At 38.0% G+C, this 18,646-nt stretch overlaps 1 pseudogene; it reads right to left on the bottom strand.

Moving 5' to 3' along the window:
• The window catches only part of LOC137755165 (phosphatidylcholine transfer protein-like), a 127,069-nt pseudogene that overhangs the window by 61,582 nt on the left and 46,841 nt on the right, over positions 1-18,646 (bottom strand).

Below are 18,646 nucleotides of genomic sequence, written 5' to 3'. Positions count from 1 at the left end.
TTTTTTTCTGGGCTTTTTGATAACTCTGTCTACAAAAATGTGGTTTTAAGAAAGATAATTCCTGGTCATTTATCTAACAGACCATACTGTGATGTGTAAGCTCCTTCCTTCTTGAAATTTTCACATTCTATAAGATGGGAAATGTACTCAAGCAGGGGAGTTCATCTGAGGTTGAAAATGTAAAGTGGCCAATTATCTCTCAGCCATTAGTTGCATATGAACTTTACCCCAAGTTTTGGAAATAAAGACAACATTTAGCAAACGTTCTGCTTCAAAGCTAATGTTTGGGAAAGAATAACAGCATGTTGGGAAAAAATTATATGGTCTTTAGTGCTATTGTCTATTAACAGGTAGAGTGGTGTGCTGGCTCATGAAAGAAAGCCAGTCTTCTATGGAATCAATTCCTGGACTTATGGCATCCCTGTTAAAGGTGAGCATGCGGAGAGCACAAGGGGCCATGTCTGTGGGAGCTGACCTAGGGGAGCTATGAACCATAGGTTGTCCTTCCATTCTGGTAATATCCAGACCATTATCACACTCTGAGTAATGACATTTGAGGCTTTTCATCTAAGACTATCTAGTTTCCCACACCATTAGTTATATTAATCCTAACACTAGGTAATCTAATATACCCAACACAAGTAACTCATTGAACCTTACTCAAATACCTACCAGGTTCAATGTATTTTGCCAGGCTCTGTGGAAAAATAGTGGGATGCTTTAACAGATCAATAATTCCATTTCTATTAAATGTCCATAGATAACAAAATTTAGCTTAGTGGTTTCCTAGAGCAGGGAGAATGGGGGGGCTTGGGGAGTGCTGGCTTAAAGACTGTTGGGTTTCTCTGGAGAGTAACAAAATATTCTAAAATTAATTGTGGTGAGGGTTGCACAACTCTGTGGATACGCTAAAAGCCCTTGAACTGTACAATTTAAGTAGGCAAATTGTATGGTATATGAATTATACCTCAGTAAAACTTCTTTGAAGACCACAAAACCTTACCCTCACAAAGAGAGGAAACATGTTAATACTTTCAGATGGAAACAGGAAGAACTAAAGTCAGACAACACAGCTTCCTTCTGGCTTTGGGCTCTCATTTCATCTGGAGCTGTCATCCTCTCTCTTGGCACATGTTTAGGCCTGGGAGGGTGAGATAAATAGACCTACAGGAGCAGGAAGAGAGCTTCTAATAACTGACTAGAAATGAAACCCATGGGAAGATGGAGAAAGGTGTCCAGGGAGCAGAAACACTAGACTTGAACCTCCTTGTGGGGTCCCAAAGTAAGTGATACCTCCTGGACAGCTGGTTGAAAGTACAATGTCTGTTTAAAGGGGGAAAGAGGGGAGGGTGACCTTCCTTCAGCTGAGAGGTGTCTCCTCTTACTGTGGCTTCTCTATTTCAAAGAAAATTTCTCCAGAAGACCACCATCCCCACTCCTACTCAGCCTCCCAATCACTTGGGGCAAAGGGCTCTGGAATCAGGTCTGCCCAAAAAATTAATCAACAAGAACTATACTTATCACAATTTATAAGTCTACATAGTACCCTGTACACAAACAATACAAACCTATATTTCAGGCCCTGCAGGCTGCCATAAAAACTTCAGGCAAAAGAAGAAATTTTATTGCATGATTAAGGATTATTTTTTTATTGGAGTTGATTTATTTTGTTTAAGAAAATCCATCACCATCTTCACCTTCTCCAAATCCCCTCTCTGTCATCATTCTTTGTTTTTTCCCTGAATTTCCAACATTTAGTCAAAAGCAAAATTATCAGGTATACTTAATAGAAATAATTCCAAATAACTTCAAATGTGATAATACTTTAAAATTTTTAAACTGATTGAAATATGATAAATGATAAATTGTTTTCATAAGTAATATTAAACTGTCAAGCAGTGCTGTGCATAAGCATTTTAAAGAAAAAGTTCATCAAGAGATTATTCTTCACGAGTGTGACCCTGAGTTCCAGGTTTGGTGTCGTCTGTACATGAGGACCTCTGCTTCTTCACTCTGGCAATGAGGACCTTCCACCGTTTTGTGCTATCCTTGTCTCTACAATCTTGTGGTTGGAAGAAAGGCAGAGCTGAGTGCTGAGTTAAGGAGACGGTGGGGCAGGGAACCCAATATTTCCTCTCCTCTTGGAAGTGCCTGCAACTGGGTTATAGTTGTGCCAGTCTCATACTGGAGTTCATTGGAATTTGTGGATCAAACAAATGTGATGTGTTGTCACCCTTGCTCCTCTGATCCCCATTTCCTTGGAAGAACCAAGGAGAAAGAGCTTCCTTTTCCAGTGTGTGCCTCCATCCACCTTCCATGACAAGGCAAGCATTGCCTTTGGGAAGCTGCCAAGATTCTGGGGTGGGACCTGAACCCTTGGCCTCCCAGACTAAGGTAATGATGCTACCAGCTGAGTGACACAGACATACTTCCTGAGTCAGTGACTAAACACAGCCAAAGGAATGTGAGGCATTTCTTTCCCTCCCCTTGGCCAGCCTTGGCATGGCTGCTGGTGCAGCCAGAGGTGCCCTCCCCTGGGAGTAGCTGCTGGGCCACTTCCAAGGCTGCAGAGTGCAGAGCTGCTCCTCAGCTTGTTGGTGAGTTTCTTCACCTTTGGTTTTCCTAACTTGAAAATAACTAAAATGAAAGTTCATCTTAAAAACCTGTTTTGACCCTTTTTCCCCTTCTCCTTTCTCCTTTTAACAGCTGTCTTATTTTTAATGGGAATCATGAATGCATGACATAATAGCCAAATTTACATTTCCCTGGATTTTCAGGCCTTCTGCACCCTCTGGAATGGATATGAATAAGCTTACACTCTAGAATGGAGATACGGATATCAAAGATATTAATGAAGAGAAGACAGGAAAAAGTAATAGGTCTGGGTAATCCACACATTGAGTTATCTTCTGATAAGAAATATTTTTAAGAATATGGGACAACATGGAAAAACACTGACTGTAGTCTACAATCACAGTCATGTAAAAGTGAACAATATATGAACAAAGACTAACAAGGATCATAAAGAACCAAAGCAGAATGTGAATATTTTCTTTAATTTTTTCTAATGTTGCTATGGTATTGTTTAAATTATGTCTTTTTTTAATGAAGAGGAAAAGGAAAGTGTGTAACAAATAATGCACTGACACAAAACAGCCCTGCTCCTTTTAACTTTGCTATATTAATAACTAGATATAACATTAATCTTCAATCTGACTTTCCTGTTCTTTTTCCCTTTCTCCCTTGCCAGGAATGACTGTTCTCAATCACTCCGCAAAGAGTTTCCACTGCCTTCACCAGGGGGAGTGACAACCCCCATGGCTGCAGAGACATGTGAGTGATTCTCTTCCAGAAGTGGTGTCATAAAGCTACTAACTTAAGGGTCCTTCTCATATCTCAGTGACAGGGTTGTGGACTTTCAAAGGCTTGGCAAGGCACCCACATTTCCACTCCAGTTGACTCACAATCAGATGGGATAAGATGATCTTTCTGACACAGGTAACTGGCCTTGGCATCCTGACCTCTAGGCCAGGTGAATCTGCATCTCAGTAGATCCATCATCTGCCCCGGAGTCTGTTGACAGTTTTCCTAAGTCAGTGTTAGAACATGGAAGTAAAGGTTGAGAATTGTGACTTTGGTTGGTTGAGTTCTGTTGGCAATGTTGGCAGTCGGACCTATTTTTCAAAGGCCTGTCTCCCCTTCCACTTGGTTCTCACCCTGAAGATCCAGGGAAGGGTTCTGAATCAAATCCAGAACGGACACATTGTATGTTTATGTGTAGCTGTTATAACAAGCTGTACTGACAAAATGCCTGGGCTCATATCTTGGTGCTATCATTTGTTATCTTGGAGTAATGACTTAACATCTCTGAGCATCTTTTCCCTTCTTTGTAACATGAAGGGAGTACTGGTGCCTACTTCACACGGATGTTGTGAGAATGAAATGAAATGATGCTTGTAACGTATTCCCATGGTGCCCAGCACATGGTGAGAACTCAAAAATGTTAGCAGTGATGTTTGTTATGATGATCATCATCTTTATTAAATTTCCCTTCCATTCTTCACTTTAATCATCACAAAGTGAGCTAGAAGCATGTTGATATGACAGCAAGAGCAGGGAACCTGGAATTGGATCCCTTCTGTTTTAGTAGCTGAACGACTTTGACAAGTACTTAGCACATCTGAATCTACTGCCCCATCTGTAAAACATGGATAGTAATGCTCACCCCATTGGGTCCCTGGGAAGATCCACTGTACCAAGATGCAGAGAAATGCTTGATACATACCAAGTGCTCAGTAAATAATGGTTAAATCAGGACATAAGTTTGGGCCACCCACGCAGCTTGTCTCTTTTTAGCTTAGATTTGCAACTAAAGGAGAAGTCACCCCACCCTCCACTATGCTCCTTCCAGCAAAGAGCAGCAGGAGAGGGAGCCAAAGTAGGAGCCAGCTTTTGGCAGGTGCGGAACAAGGATTGTGATCACAAGACCACCATGCAGAACTTCCCAAAGAACGTGCAAATTATGCTATTCAAGCTGGAGTATCACCCAAGTATATTTTAGAACTGCAGTGGGCACATCCCAGCTTGACTGGGGCAGTGAAGTTGTCCAGACAAGGATTTTTATTATTTTATTTAAAAGTGTGAATCATCAGACAAGCAACATTCTCCATCCAGGTGCTGTATTCAGATTGCACTTAACATCTACTTCCTTGACACCTAAGCAAGGCAAAAGCATTTAGGAGAAATTGTTCTGGGCCTGGGGAGATATCAGTGGTTAACATCTCAGTGTTTTAATCAAGGAGACCCTGGGAGTATCACTTAAACTCTCTAGGACTCAGTTTCCTCATGCATAAAATAGGAAGATAATAGGAAATACTACATAGGTTGTTGTTATCATGACCAAATGAGATGTGTGAAAAGTGCTTGAGGAGAGCATGGCACATGTAAGACCCAAATGTGTGTTTGCTATAATGAAAATGATTATTGTACTAAGGCCTCTGGGGCTTTCAAAAGACATCACATTCTCACCTCTACTTTAATAATTTTATATTCTTTTTGGAGAAAAGACTTTGTATATAACAAATGAAATGAAGATACAGAGCTGTTTAAAATACATGACAACTGAGCAAGTTTCCTGTAGTCTGTGTGGCTGGGAATAATTCTCTGCAGAAGAAAATAATTAGAACCAACCCTTGCAGGAAATTTAGGAACTGTAGTAAAGCATAAGAGGGAAAGAAAAGTGAATAACTTGGTAAAAATGTCCAGGCTGCCCTGATGAATTCTGGCCAAATTTTTGCAACTACACACACACACACACACACACACACACACACACACACACACAAATGCAAGATTTTCAGTGTTTGTTTAAACCACCTGGTTTCCCCTGCTTCATGAATCCAAACTTGTTTTCATTCTCCTGACCTCTTGGCCACCAGTTCTCCTGGCATAGCTATCATTTTGTCCTAGTTGCCCCATGAGATCAACACATAGTTCTGTCTTTAAGTTTTTGATCCCAGTTTCCCTCCAGAGTATGGTTTCCTTTAGTTGACTCTTGGGGAAGCATCCTAGAAGTTTGATCCAGGTCAGTAGAACCCTTTTTCAATATCACATCCACAGAGAGCTCCTACAAGTCTCATGAGCAAGATGGGGGTAAGCTGTCCTAGGCCCTCTCATGTTTTAAGGACAATGAATAGGTCTAGTTCACTCCTATGGTCAAGGCAGTAGCAGGTAATAAAAGCTCATTAAAGGGGGCTCCAATAAAGATGGCAGAAAAGGAGGATGTGAAGCTCACCTCCTCCCACAAATATGTCACAAATACATCTACATGTGGAACAAGTCTCACAGAATACTTACTGAACGTTGGCAGAATATCTCAGACACCTAAATTTGCAGGAAAGATCTCCACATAACTGGGTAGGACAAAAGAAAAAAAGGCAGGGGGAATTGGGATGGAATCTATGACTCTGGGAGGGAGCTGTGAAAGAGAAAAAATTCCTGCACCCTGGGAAGCCCACTCACCAGCTGGGAGATCAGCCGAGATGGAAAGAGAGCTTCAGAGGCTTGGAGAAGAGTTCAGCAGATGGTTTGCGGCAGGCAGAACAGAGAGGGGCCTGCACAGACAGTCCGTGCCACAGCCCAGCACCCCTCAGCCTGAGATGCATGTCTGCTGGTGCACATGGAGACTGCGTGCTGAAACTCAGGCTTTGGAGGACAGATCTGGAGAGACGACTGGGGTTGACCGTGAGGAGACAGCTTGAAGGGGCTGGAGTGTGGTGCGACTGCAGCTGGGTGGGGGGTAGGGGTGGGGGATGGTAAGCAGAAGTAGCCTGGGCCTGCCAGAGAAGTAAAGTGTCATCATTAAGGAGGGTGTGAACGGAGGGGCAGGGCCTGACATAGCAGCCTCTTTCTCAGTGTGCTCTCAGCTGGCCCAGCATGACTTCACAATAACTGGGAGTGCCCAAGAACCAGCACGCTGCCCACATGCTGAGGTGGGACTGAAAATACAGCTGATCCCCAGGGGCCATGTCACTTTGGAAGCAGGAATGAAATCTGAGCCCTCTCCCCATGGCTGTGCAATCTGCTGCTGGCTTTGTAAACTCAGTGCCTGTGGGACATCAGAGTGGACTACAAGTGCTCCCATGGCTGGGATGGGTCCAGCCTTAGCAGCTGTGGGCTGTGTGGACATGCACATATGGAGGATGGGACAGAGTCTGGGGTCTTTCCATATTTCCCACAGCAGGTGAAGGTCCATGACTATTGTGGTCCTGGTACCTGGCTTCAGTGGGTCTGCACTGGCTGATCTGTGCTGGTGGCTTTGTGAACACAGCACCTGAGGGACACCAGAGCTGTTTGCCTGCATTCCCACAATTGAGGCAGGGCCGACTGTGATGCCAACAAGAGTGTACTTTGTGAGCCCCCACAATGAGTGACAGGTCACACCACAGAGCTCACTCTCCTGTAGACAACTCTGGTGGATGAATATTCAGTGGCTCCTCTCCCAGTGGGAGTGCTCCAATACAACCTAACTCACAGCGCAGCTCAGAAACAGATCTGGGGGTTTCTACTCCAACAACTGAGGAGCACATCCTGCCCCAGACAGGGCTGTGACAACCACAGGGCAAAGAGGAGGCCCTGCTCAATATCCAGTGCAGTCTTTGGTCACCACAACACCAGTCACATCCCCATCAAAGGAATAATGACCAGAATAATGAGGAAAGATGTGGCAGGCATCCATACTAAAATCAGTCCTCGCACCAAAAATATTATACTCACGCAGGCTAGACAGGGATGTTCCCACATAAAAATAGCCCTCCAAGTCCACAGTAGACAACTGTTTCTCCTAAACTCATGAAGTAAGAGAAATATAAGTAAAATGAAGAAGCAGAGTAACCACTCCCAATTAAAAGATCAAGAGAATTCCCCTGAAAGGACAATGAAACAGACCTCTTCAGTCTAATAGACACTGAGTTCAAAAAGGAAGTAATGTAAATACTGAAGGAGTTAAGAAAGGCTATCGATAGAAATGCATATTACTATAAAAAGTAACTAGAAACTATAAAGTGGAGCCAATTAAAATTAGAAAACTCACTTGGCAATATGAAAACTGAGGTAAAGCCAATAAATAGCAAATTGAATAATGCAGAAGAATGAATAAGTGATCTAGAAGTTAGAATAATGGACATCACCAAATCAGAACAGCAGACAGAAGGCCAAATGGAAAGAAAATGAAAGCAATATAAGAAACCTATGAGATAATATTAAGTGTGCCAATCTATACATAATAGAGATCCCAGGAGGAGAAGAAAGAGAAAAGGGGATAGAAAGTGTAATTGAAAAAATTATGGCTGAAAATTTACCAAACCTAAAAAAGGAAAAGACATCCAGGTACAGGATTCACAGAGAGTCCCAAACAAGAACCCAAACAGACCTACACCAAGACATATTATAATTAAAATGGCAAAAGTTAAGATAAAGAAAGGATTATAAAGGCAGCAAGAGAAAAAAAAAAAAAAGGGTTAATTACAAGGAAACCCCCATAAGGCTCTCAGCTAATTTATCTACAGAAAAGTTGCAGGCCAGAAGGGAGTGGCAAGATATATTCAAATGCTTGAAAGGGAAAAACCTGCAAGCTAGGATACTTTACCTAGCAAGATTATCATTTGGAGTAAAAAGAGAGATAAAGAATTTCTCAGACAAGCAAAAACTAAAAGAATACAGCAATATTAAATCTATCCTAAAAGAAAGATTAAAGGGTCTTCTCTAAGTAGAAAAGGAACAAGAATCTATAGGAAAGAGAAAATCAAAATTGGAAAGTAAAGCCTGTAGATATGCCAGTACACAGATTTTTAAAACGTCAAAAAAATTCCATGAAAGCAGTGATAACCACATGAATAGCAAAGTGATAAACATGAAGATGTAAAAGAGGACATCAAAATCATAAAATATGGGGTAGGAGAGTAAGAAAATGTAGTTTTTTTTAAGAATGTGTTTGAACCTATATGACCACCAGTCAAAAACAAGTAGATATAGTAAGGAGTTAATATACTTGGAAAAAGGGTAACTATAAATCAAAAACATACAATAGATTCACAAAAAACAAAAAGAAGAGAACACAGCGTAATACAAAAGAGAACCATCAAACCACAAAAGGAAAAACAAAAAGAAAAAGAAAGTAACAAAGAAGAAATACAAAATCAACTGGAAAGCAAGCTTTAAAATGGCAATAAATACATATCTATCAATAATTACTTTAAACGTCAGTGGATTAAATGCTCCAATGAAAAGACATAGAGTGACCGATTGGATAATAAACCAAGAGCCTACAATATGCCTTCTACAAGAGACTCACGTTAGGGTGAAGGACATCCATAGATTGAAAGCAAGGGGATGGACAAAGATATTTCATGCAAATGCAAATAACAAGAAAGTGGGGAGAGCAATACTCATATCAGACAAAATAAACTTTAAAACAAAGTCCATAAAGAAAGATAAAGAAGAGCACTATATAATGAGAAAAGGATCAATACAAGAAGAGGATATTACACTTGTTAACATATATGCACCCAATATAGGAGCACCCAAATACGTAAAACAAATACTAAGAGACATAAAGGGAGACATTGGTGGGAATACAATAATAGTAAGAGACTTTAACACCACACTGACATCAACGGACAGATCTTCCAGAAAGAAAATCAATAAAGCAAAAGAGATCCTAAATGAAGCAATAGAACAGTTAGGTTTAGTTGATATTTTCAGGATATTATATCCAAAAACTACAAAAAAACAAGAAAAAACAGAATACACATTCTTTTGAAGTACACATGGAACATTCTCTAAGATTGACCACATACTAGGATACAAAACAAACCTCAACAAATTTAAGAGTATAAAAATTATTTTAAGCATCTTTTCTGACCACAAGAACATGAAACTAGAAATCAACAACTGAAAGAGAAATGAGAAAAAAATGATTACATGGAGACTAAACAACATGCTACTAAAATACCAATGGGTCAGTGATGAAATCAGAGAGGAAATTAAGAAAATACTTTGAGACAAATGACAACGAAAACACAACCATACAAAATCTATGGGATGCAAAAAAGCAGTTCTTAGAGGGAAGTTCATGGAGATACAGGCCTTCCTCAAAAAACAAGAAAAATCTCAAACAAACAACCTAACCTAACACCTAAAAGAATTAGAAAAAAAAGACAAACAAAACCTAAAGTCAGCAGAAGGAAAGAAATAATAAGGATTAGAGAGGAAATTAATAAAATAGAGATTTAAAAACAATAGGAAAAATTAATAAAACCAAGAGCTTGTTCTTTGAAGGGGTAAAAAAAATTGACAAAGATCTGACCAGGCTCACCAGGAAGAAAAGAGAGAGGACCCAAATAAATAAAATAAGAAATAAGAGAAGAGAAATAACAACCAATACTGCAGAAATACAAAAACCATAAAACAATACTACGGACAATTATATGCCAACAAATTGGACAACCTAAAAGAAATGGACAAGTTTCTAGAAGCATACACCCCACCAAAACTGAAACAAGCATAAAGAGATAATTTGAACAGACAGATCACTAGAAGTGAAATAGGATCTGTAATTAAAAAAAAAAAAAAAATCCCTACAAACGAAAGTCCAGGACTAGATGGCTTCACTTGGGAATTCTACCAAACATACAAAGAAGAACTTATACCAATTCTTCTCAAACTCTTTCAAAACATTGAAGATGAGGGAACACTCCCAAAGACATTCTATGAAGTCACTATCACCCTGATACCAAAACCAGACAAAGACACTATCAAAAAAGAAAATGACAGGCCAATATCTTTGATGAATATAGATGCAAAACTTCTCAACAAAATATTAGGAAACTGAATCAAACAATACATTAAAAAGTTCATACACCATGACCAAGCTGGATTCATCCCAGTGTCACAAGAATGGTCCAACATATGCAAGTCAATCTATGTGATACACCACATCAATAAAAGAAAAAACAAAACTGACATGATCATATCTAAGTTGTAGTTCTCCACCTCATAAGGTTGTTGGAAAGATTAAATAATGTAATATATGTCAAGAAACTAACACAAAACCTAGAACCTAGGAAGCATTATCATGATCATCATTATAAATCCATTACTCTCACCAACAATGTATGTATCATTATCACTAATATCTACTTTATTTACTATTAGCATTTTAAGAGTTTGCAGTAAGATAATGGATATGAGAATGATTCTTGCCAAAAAAAAATAGTTATAAATAGCTTAAAAGTGTTGACATTTATTTTACTCTGAGTGAATTGAAAAATATATTTTTAAATGGAATAAATTGAATTTAAGGTAATTGTGCATTTCACAAATTCCTTGAAAATCATCTCTTCCGGGGTCTTAACTCCTGAGAATGCTGAAAGATGATTTCAAGTGAAAAAGCAAAGACATTTCACCAATCTCTCCAGGTCATGTTTGTCTTTATAAAGTTCAGCTGTATACTTATTGCTCAGTTAATCACTGGCTTCATGCAGAAGCTTAGTTCAATCTCCTACAGTGCATTTTATCAACATGGATGGGGTAGCAGGAGGAGATTTACTATCTTATACAAGACAGGGTTCTCTTAAACTTACAAATAGGGGTAAAAGTCGTAAGTATCCAAGGATTTTCTTTGTGTCCAGGGGAGATGGGAAGGAAAAGAAGAGAGTCCATCTTCAACCAAAATTGTAGATACAGTTCTGATACTTATGTCAGTCCTTCCAGGTTCCAAGTGAGAAAGGAATAGAGAGACTAGGACACCCCAGAATGCTGATGACTAGTTTCTTCCTGTAGAAATCTCTGAGTTGTATTAGTTCTATGAACATGTGAGAGCTCAGCCCTTCATGAACACAGCTACTGTAAACCTAGTGGTTTCCAAGTAACAGTCATGATGATGATACTGATGATTAAAAAAAAAATCACCATAATCCATCAGCATGATTTTATTGCCCTAAAGCTTTGACTATTGTTCACAGCTCATTTTTGTAGACTCTATTATGGTCTAACTCCAACATCAAAGGGAATTTCTGGAAAAGAATGAAAGACTACCGTCATCAAAATCACTCTCCCACTCATGGCTGTTCTTCACATGTTCTGATATGTCTTGTTTTCCTATACATGTATGTAAATTTCATTTTAAACACAGGGAAAAGTGTACCAAATGCCTCCTGAGTCATTAACAGAGTAACATTCATCCCTGACCTGTGTGGAACGTAAGAATATAGAAGGTCAGTACTTCTGGGACTCAACTGGGGAATCCCTGTCTCTTCCACAGACCTATTTTTTTTATGATGAAGATGAAAATATTTTCATGTTCCTTAAAATATACGGAATGGAAGGGACTATTCATATTATTTATATAAATATATATTTATATTATTTATATTATTTCTACAAACAAAAACGTTGTAGCAGAATATTAACACTGCCATCCAAAACTTAGAGTATCGGGACTTCCTTGGAGGTCCAGTGGTTAAGACTTCGCCTTCCAATGCAGGCAGTGCTGGTTCAATCCCTGGTCAGGGTGCTAAGATCCTGCATACCTCATGGTCAAAAAACCAAAACATAAAACAGTAGCAATATTGTAACAAATTCAGTAAAGACTTTTAAAACGGTCCACATCAAAAAAAAATCTTTAAAAAAAAGTGTGAAAGAGGCTGCTCTAGAGAATTTGCCCACCCATCAGAAAACAAACAAACCAAAAAACCTCAGAGTATCTTCACAGGTTCCTGTCCATCTTCAGGTTTAGGTAGGAGCCTTGCTTTCTTAATCCTCACTGCCCTCAGTAGGTGTACAGAGATCCACTTGAGACATGAGAGAATTTTCAAGTACTAAAGGGAGTTATCTCCATAGGGTTGGGTGTTGCTTCCTACCCTATTGCAGAACAGAATAATAGATTGGGGTCCACTGTGGGCACAGGTAGAATGATGTTTCCAATTACACAATGACTGAATAAAATAGTGGCTGAATTCCAGTAATGGAGTCAGGTTTCCCAGTGGGTTGTGTCTCCAATAGACAATCTACCTTGGCAAACAGTCATGTGACCAAGAGGTTGGAGTTCTTTTCCTGATCCTGTGTAGTCTCTGGGCATCAGACAGTACTCCTCAGGCAGTGGTATAGTGGTATCTATAAAATAGCTTCCCTGAAAAAAGTCCTGATTTGTAACATTTGCCAATTTCTGTGGTGTGAATAATCCTACCACAGGTGATTTTAACCTACTAATGCGATGTTACTGAACTTAGAGTTGGGAAGAGATGCACACAAAAGGCTCTTGGGAGCCAGGATGAACCAGTAGTTCCAGCATAATCCTGTGATAATATCCTTCTCCTGGTGTGCTACGTCTGCACTCGCCTTAGGGGGTCCCCTCTCAGGTATGGCATCCAGGTATCCAGATGTTTGAGTTCCAGTCCCTTATTTCTTCTTTTTCACTTGCCTTTCTGAATGCAAAAGCTCTCATTGTGCTTCTATTTTCTAATAATAGGACTCAGTAGTCCATTTTAAAGAAGTTAATGGCCCTTTGCAAAAGAATCCAAGCACTTGGTTTCTTATTTATTCTTCTAGAATGAAAGGAGAACCCCTTGCCTAGAAACACTGTAGCCTGTTTGCCTTTACTTAGAAGAGAATAAAAATGTTTTCATTCTTCCAGATGTATTACTCTCTCCAATAAGACCAAAGAGATTTCTGTAAAATCACGGAGAGAGAGAGAGAGAGAAACACCAAATGCACCTGGACTTATGCTGTCTCAAAAACAAAATCAAACACAGTCAAATCTGGTACCAAAAGAACATAAATTTCCTGATTGTAGAGCGCAGACCTATATTCTTCCTGAACATGTCTTCTTGTTTTACACGTCCTGAAAGAGGTATATTAAAGTTTCCCACTATGATGCCAGGTTTGTCTATTTCTCCTTCTATTTCTGTCAATTTTTTCGTTATAAATTTTGAAGTGATATTACTGGTTTCATGAAAATTTATGATTGTACTATCTTTCTGGTGGATTGACCCCCTTGTCACTATGAAATGTTTTTTAAAAATTAAAATTAGCGATTTTGCCTTAAGGTCTATTTTGTATGATATTCCTTGCGACCTCTCTTTATCTAGGTTTTTACTTTCAACCTTTTTATATTTAAACTGTGTTTCTTGTAAGCAGTGTATTGTTAGTTTTTATTTTTCTACTCAGAAAATCTTTATGTATTAGTTTGAATATTTAATCCATGTATATTTCAAGTGATTATACACATATCTGTGAGTAACTAATTATCTATGTATTTTTCACTTCACTCATTATTATTCCAATTCTACCCTCTATTATCTTATTAATTATACATTCTTTAAGAAATTCTTTAATGTGTTTCCTATATAATAAAACATGAATACCTGATTTATTAGAGTCTAATATAAATATAACATTTTATCACTTTGACACTGCAAAAAAATTAAAACAGTTTACCTCCTGCTCTCTTTTGTGCTAGTTTTATAATTTATTTTAACTATACACATATTTTAAACCCCATGTGGCATTATTATTATTGTTTTATCCAGTCAACATTCACTGAGATTTAAACACAAATTTAATCTTTCTGTTGCTATTCATTCTTTTCTGCATTTTCCTTTGTTAATCTGCAATCATTTTACCTCTATGCAAATATATCCTTTTAATATTCTATCTACTATGAGTTTGATGAACTCCCTAGGATTGTGCTTTTGAAAATGCTTTTAATATAACAAATTTAGGAAGAATATTTTTCAGTGTACAAAGTTCTAGATTGGCAGGTTTTTATTTTTATTCTTATAATATTTTGAAAATGACTATCAATTATCTCTGGCTTCCATAATTTCAGTTAAGTATTTCTTTTTTCCCTTTGACAGCTTTTAATACTTTATTTTATTTCATCAGTTAATACTGTGATGAATTAAAATGTGGTTTTATTTGTATTATTGTCCGGTGTGTAACACTTTTCGAATCTATAGCTTAATGTCCTTCAGCAATTTTAAAAGATTTTCCACCACTATCTCTTTAAATATTGCCTCTGCCTTACCATCTCTTTCCATCCTTATTGTATCACACTTACATGTATTTTAGATGTTTTCTTCTTGTTCCATATCTTTCTTAGACTATTCAGTATTTCCCATTCTTCTGTTATCTCAGTGATTCTGTATATTTTCACATTCTTTAATTCTCCTCTTACTTGTGTGTAGTCTGTTGTTATGTTCCTATATTGAGTCCTTAATTTCAGTTTTATTTTTTAATTTCCATGATTTTATTTGATTTTTAAAAATATATCCTAAAAAAAAAAAATCCTAGTTCTCAGCTAAAATTTTTCATCTCATCTAATATTTTGAACATACAAACCCCCATTTTTTAAAAAAGTCTAAGTCTTATAAATACAAGATTCACTGAATATCATACAGACCTGCTACTCTTATCTGATTTTATTCTTGTTTTTCAGTCATTAGATCTTATATCCTTGCATAGCTGGTAAATTATTTTGAAAGATATCTTGTCAGAAAAAGATGTAGTGATAACATGAGTTTCTGGATGATATGCTTTTACTCCAGAGAGGATAAAATTTTGCTGCTCTCTATAGTAGAGGTAGGTCACAATACAATTCTGGATTGATCTGTTTTAAAGCTGGAATTTGTGAAGGATGATCTAGTTCCAGATTTATTTTACTGTTTGTAGATAACTCTTCAAGTGTCCTAAAAGAGTCAGGAGTAGGGTGAGCCAAATGAGGCAAGTAAAGCACATGATTTATTTTTTATTTATTTTTTTTTAAACATCTTTATTGAAGTATAATTGCCTTACAATGGTGTGTTAGCTTCTGCTTTATAACAAAGTGAATCAGTTATACATGTACAATATGTTCCCATTTCTCTTCCCTCTTGCATCTCCCTCCCTCCCACCCTCCCCATCCCACCCCTCTAGGTGGTCACAAAGCACCGAGCTGATCTCCCTGTGCTATGCGGCTGCTTCCCACTAGTTATCTATTTTACATTTGGTAGTGTATATATGTCCATGACACTCTCTTACCCTGTCACATCTCACCCCACCCCCTCCCCATATCCTCAAGTCCATTCTCTAGTAGGTCTGTGTCTTTATTCCCGTCTTGCCACTAGGTTCTTCATGGCCTTTTTTTTTTTTTTTTTTTTTCCTTAGATTCCGTATATATGTGTTAGCATACTGTATTTGTTTTTCTCTTTCTGACTTACTTCACTCTGTATGACAGACTCTAACTCCATCCACCTCATTACAAATACCTCCATTTCATTTCTTTTTATGGCTGAGTAATATTCCATTGTATATATGTGCCACATCTTCTTTATCCATTCATCTGTCAATGGACATTTAGGTTGCTTCCATGTCCTGGCTATTGTAAATAGAGCTGCAATGAACATTTTGGTACATGACTCTTTTTGACCTATGGTTTTCTCACGGTATATGCCCAGTATTGGGATTGCTGGGTCGTACGGTAGTTCTATTTGTAGTTTTTTAAGGAACCTCCATACTGTTCTCCATAGTGGCTGTATCAATTTACATTCCCACCAACAGTGCAAGAGTGTTCCCTTTCCTCCACACCCTCTCCAGCATTTATTGTTTCTAGATTTTTTGATGATGGCCAATCTGACCGGTGTGAGATGATATCTCATTGTAGTTTTGATTTGCATTTCTCTAATGATTAATGATGTTGAGCATTCTTTCATGTGTCTGTAGGCCATCTGTATATCTTCTTTGGAGAAATGTCTATTTAGGTCTTCTGCCCATTTTTGGATTGGGTTCTTGGTTTTTTTGTTATTGAGCTGCATGAGCTGCTTGTAAATCTTGGAGATTAATCCTTTGTCAGTTGCTTCATTTGCAAATATTTTCTCCCATTCTGATGGTTGTCTTTTGGTCTTGTTTATGGTTTCCTTTGCTGTGCAAAAGCTTTTAAGTTTCATTAGGTCCCATTTGTTTATTTGTGTTCTTATTTCCATTTCTCTGGGAGCTGGGTCAAAAAGAATCTTGCTGTGATGTATGTCATAGAGTGTTCTGCCTATGTTTTCCTCTAAGAGTTTGATAGTGTCTGCCCTTACACTTAGGTCTTTAATCCATTTTGAGTTTATTTTTGTGCATGGTGTCAGGGAGTGTTCTAATTTCATACTTTTACATGTACCTGTCCAATTTTCCCAGCACCACTTATTGAAGAGGCTGTCTTTTCTCCACTGTATATTCTTGCCTCCTTTATCAAAGATAAGGTGACCATATGTGTGTGGGTTTATCTCTGGGCTTTCTATCCTGTTCCATTGATCTATATTTCTGTTTTTGTGCCAGTACCAAACTGTCTTGATTACTGAAGCTTTGTAATATAGTCTGAAGTCAGGAAGCCTGATTCCCCCAGCTCCATTTTCCGTTCTCAACATTGCTTTGGCTATTCGGGGTCTTTTGTGTTTCCATACAAATTGTGAAATTTTTTGTTCTAGTTCTGTGAAAAATGCCAGTGGTACTTTGATAGGGATTGCATTGAATCTGTAGATTGCTTTGGGTAGTAGAGTCATTTTCACAATGTTGATTCTTCCAATCCAGGAACATGGTATATCTCTCCATCTATTTGTATCATCTTTAATGTCTTTCATCAGTGTCTTATAATTTTCTGCATACAGGTCTTTTGTCTCCTTAAGTAGGTTTATTCCTAGATATTTTATTCTTTTTGTTGCAATGGTAAATGGGAGTGTTTTCTTAATTTCACTTTCAGATTTTTCGTCATTAGTGTATAGAAATGCAAGAGAATTCTGTGCATTAATTTTGTATCCTGCTACTTTACCAAATTCATTGATTAGCTCTAGGAGTTTTCTGGTAGCATCTTTAGGATTCTCTATGTATAGTATCATGTCATCTGCAAATAGTGACAGCTTTACTTCTTCTTTTCCGATTTGGATTCCTTTTATTTCTTTGTCTTCTCTGATTGCTGTGGCTAACACTTCCAAAACTATGTTGAATAATAGTGGTGAGAGTGGGCAACCTTGTCTTGTTTCTGATCTTAGTGGAAATGGTTTCAGTTTTTCACCATTGAGGACAATGTTGGCTGTGGGTTTGTCATATATGGCCTTTATTATGTTGAGGAAAGTTCCCTCTATGCCTACTTTCTGCAGGGCTTTTATCATAAATGGGTGTTGAATTTTGTCGAAAGCTTTCTCTGCATCTATTGAGATGATCATATGGTTTTTCTCCTTCAATTTGTTAATATGGTGTATCGCATTGATTGATTTGCGTATATTGAAGAATCCTTGCATTCCTGGGATAAACCCCACTTGATCATGGTGTATGATCCTTTTAATGTGCTGTTGGATTCTGTTTGCTAGTATTTTGTTGAGGATTTTTGCATCTATGTTCATCGGTGATATTGGCCTGTAGTTTTCTTTCTTTGTGACATCTTTGTCTGGTTTTGGTATCAGGGTGATGGTGGCCTCGTAGAATGAGTTTGGGAGTGTTCCTCCCTCTGCAATATTTTGGAAGAGTTTGAGAAGGATAGGTGTTAGCTCGTCTCTAAATGTTTGATAGAATTCACCTGTGAAGCCATCTGGTCCTGGGCTTTTGTTTCTTGGAAGATTTTTAATCACAGTTTCAATTTCAGTGCTTGTGATTGGTCTGTTCATATTTTCTATTTCTTCCTGGTTCAGTCTCGGCAGTTTGTGCATTTCTAAGAATCTGTCCATTTCTTCCAGGTTGTCCATTTTATTGGCATAGAGTTGCTTGTAGTAATCTCTCATGATCTTTTGTATTTCTGCAGTGTCAGTGGTTACTTCTCCTTTTTCATTTCTAATTCTATTGATTTGAGTCTTCTCCCTTTTCTCTTGATGAGTCTGGCTAATGGTTTATCAATTTTGTTTATCTTCTCAAAGAACCAGCCTTTAGTTTCATTGATTTTTGCTATTGTTTCCTTCATTTCTTTTTCATTTATTTCTGACCTGATCTTTATAATTTCTTTCCTTCTGCTGGCTTTGGGTTTTTTTTGTTCTTCTTTCTCTAATTGCTTCAGGTGCAAGGTTAGGTTGTTTATTCGAGATGTTTCCTGTTTCTTGAGGTAGGCTTGTATTGCTATAAACTTCCCTCTTAGCACTGCTTT

The sequence above is a fragment of the Eschrichtius robustus genome, chromosome 20 (assembly GCF_028021215.1).
Source record: "Eschrichtius robustus isolate mEscRob2 chromosome 20, mEscRob2.pri, whole genome shotgun sequence".
Taxonomy (NCBI): domain Eukaryota; kingdom Metazoa; phylum Chordata; class Mammalia; order Artiodactyla; family Eschrichtiidae; genus Eschrichtius; species Eschrichtius robustus.
Note: the sequence above shows the minus strand (reverse complement) of the source record. Positions and strands in the feature narration are given on the sequence as shown.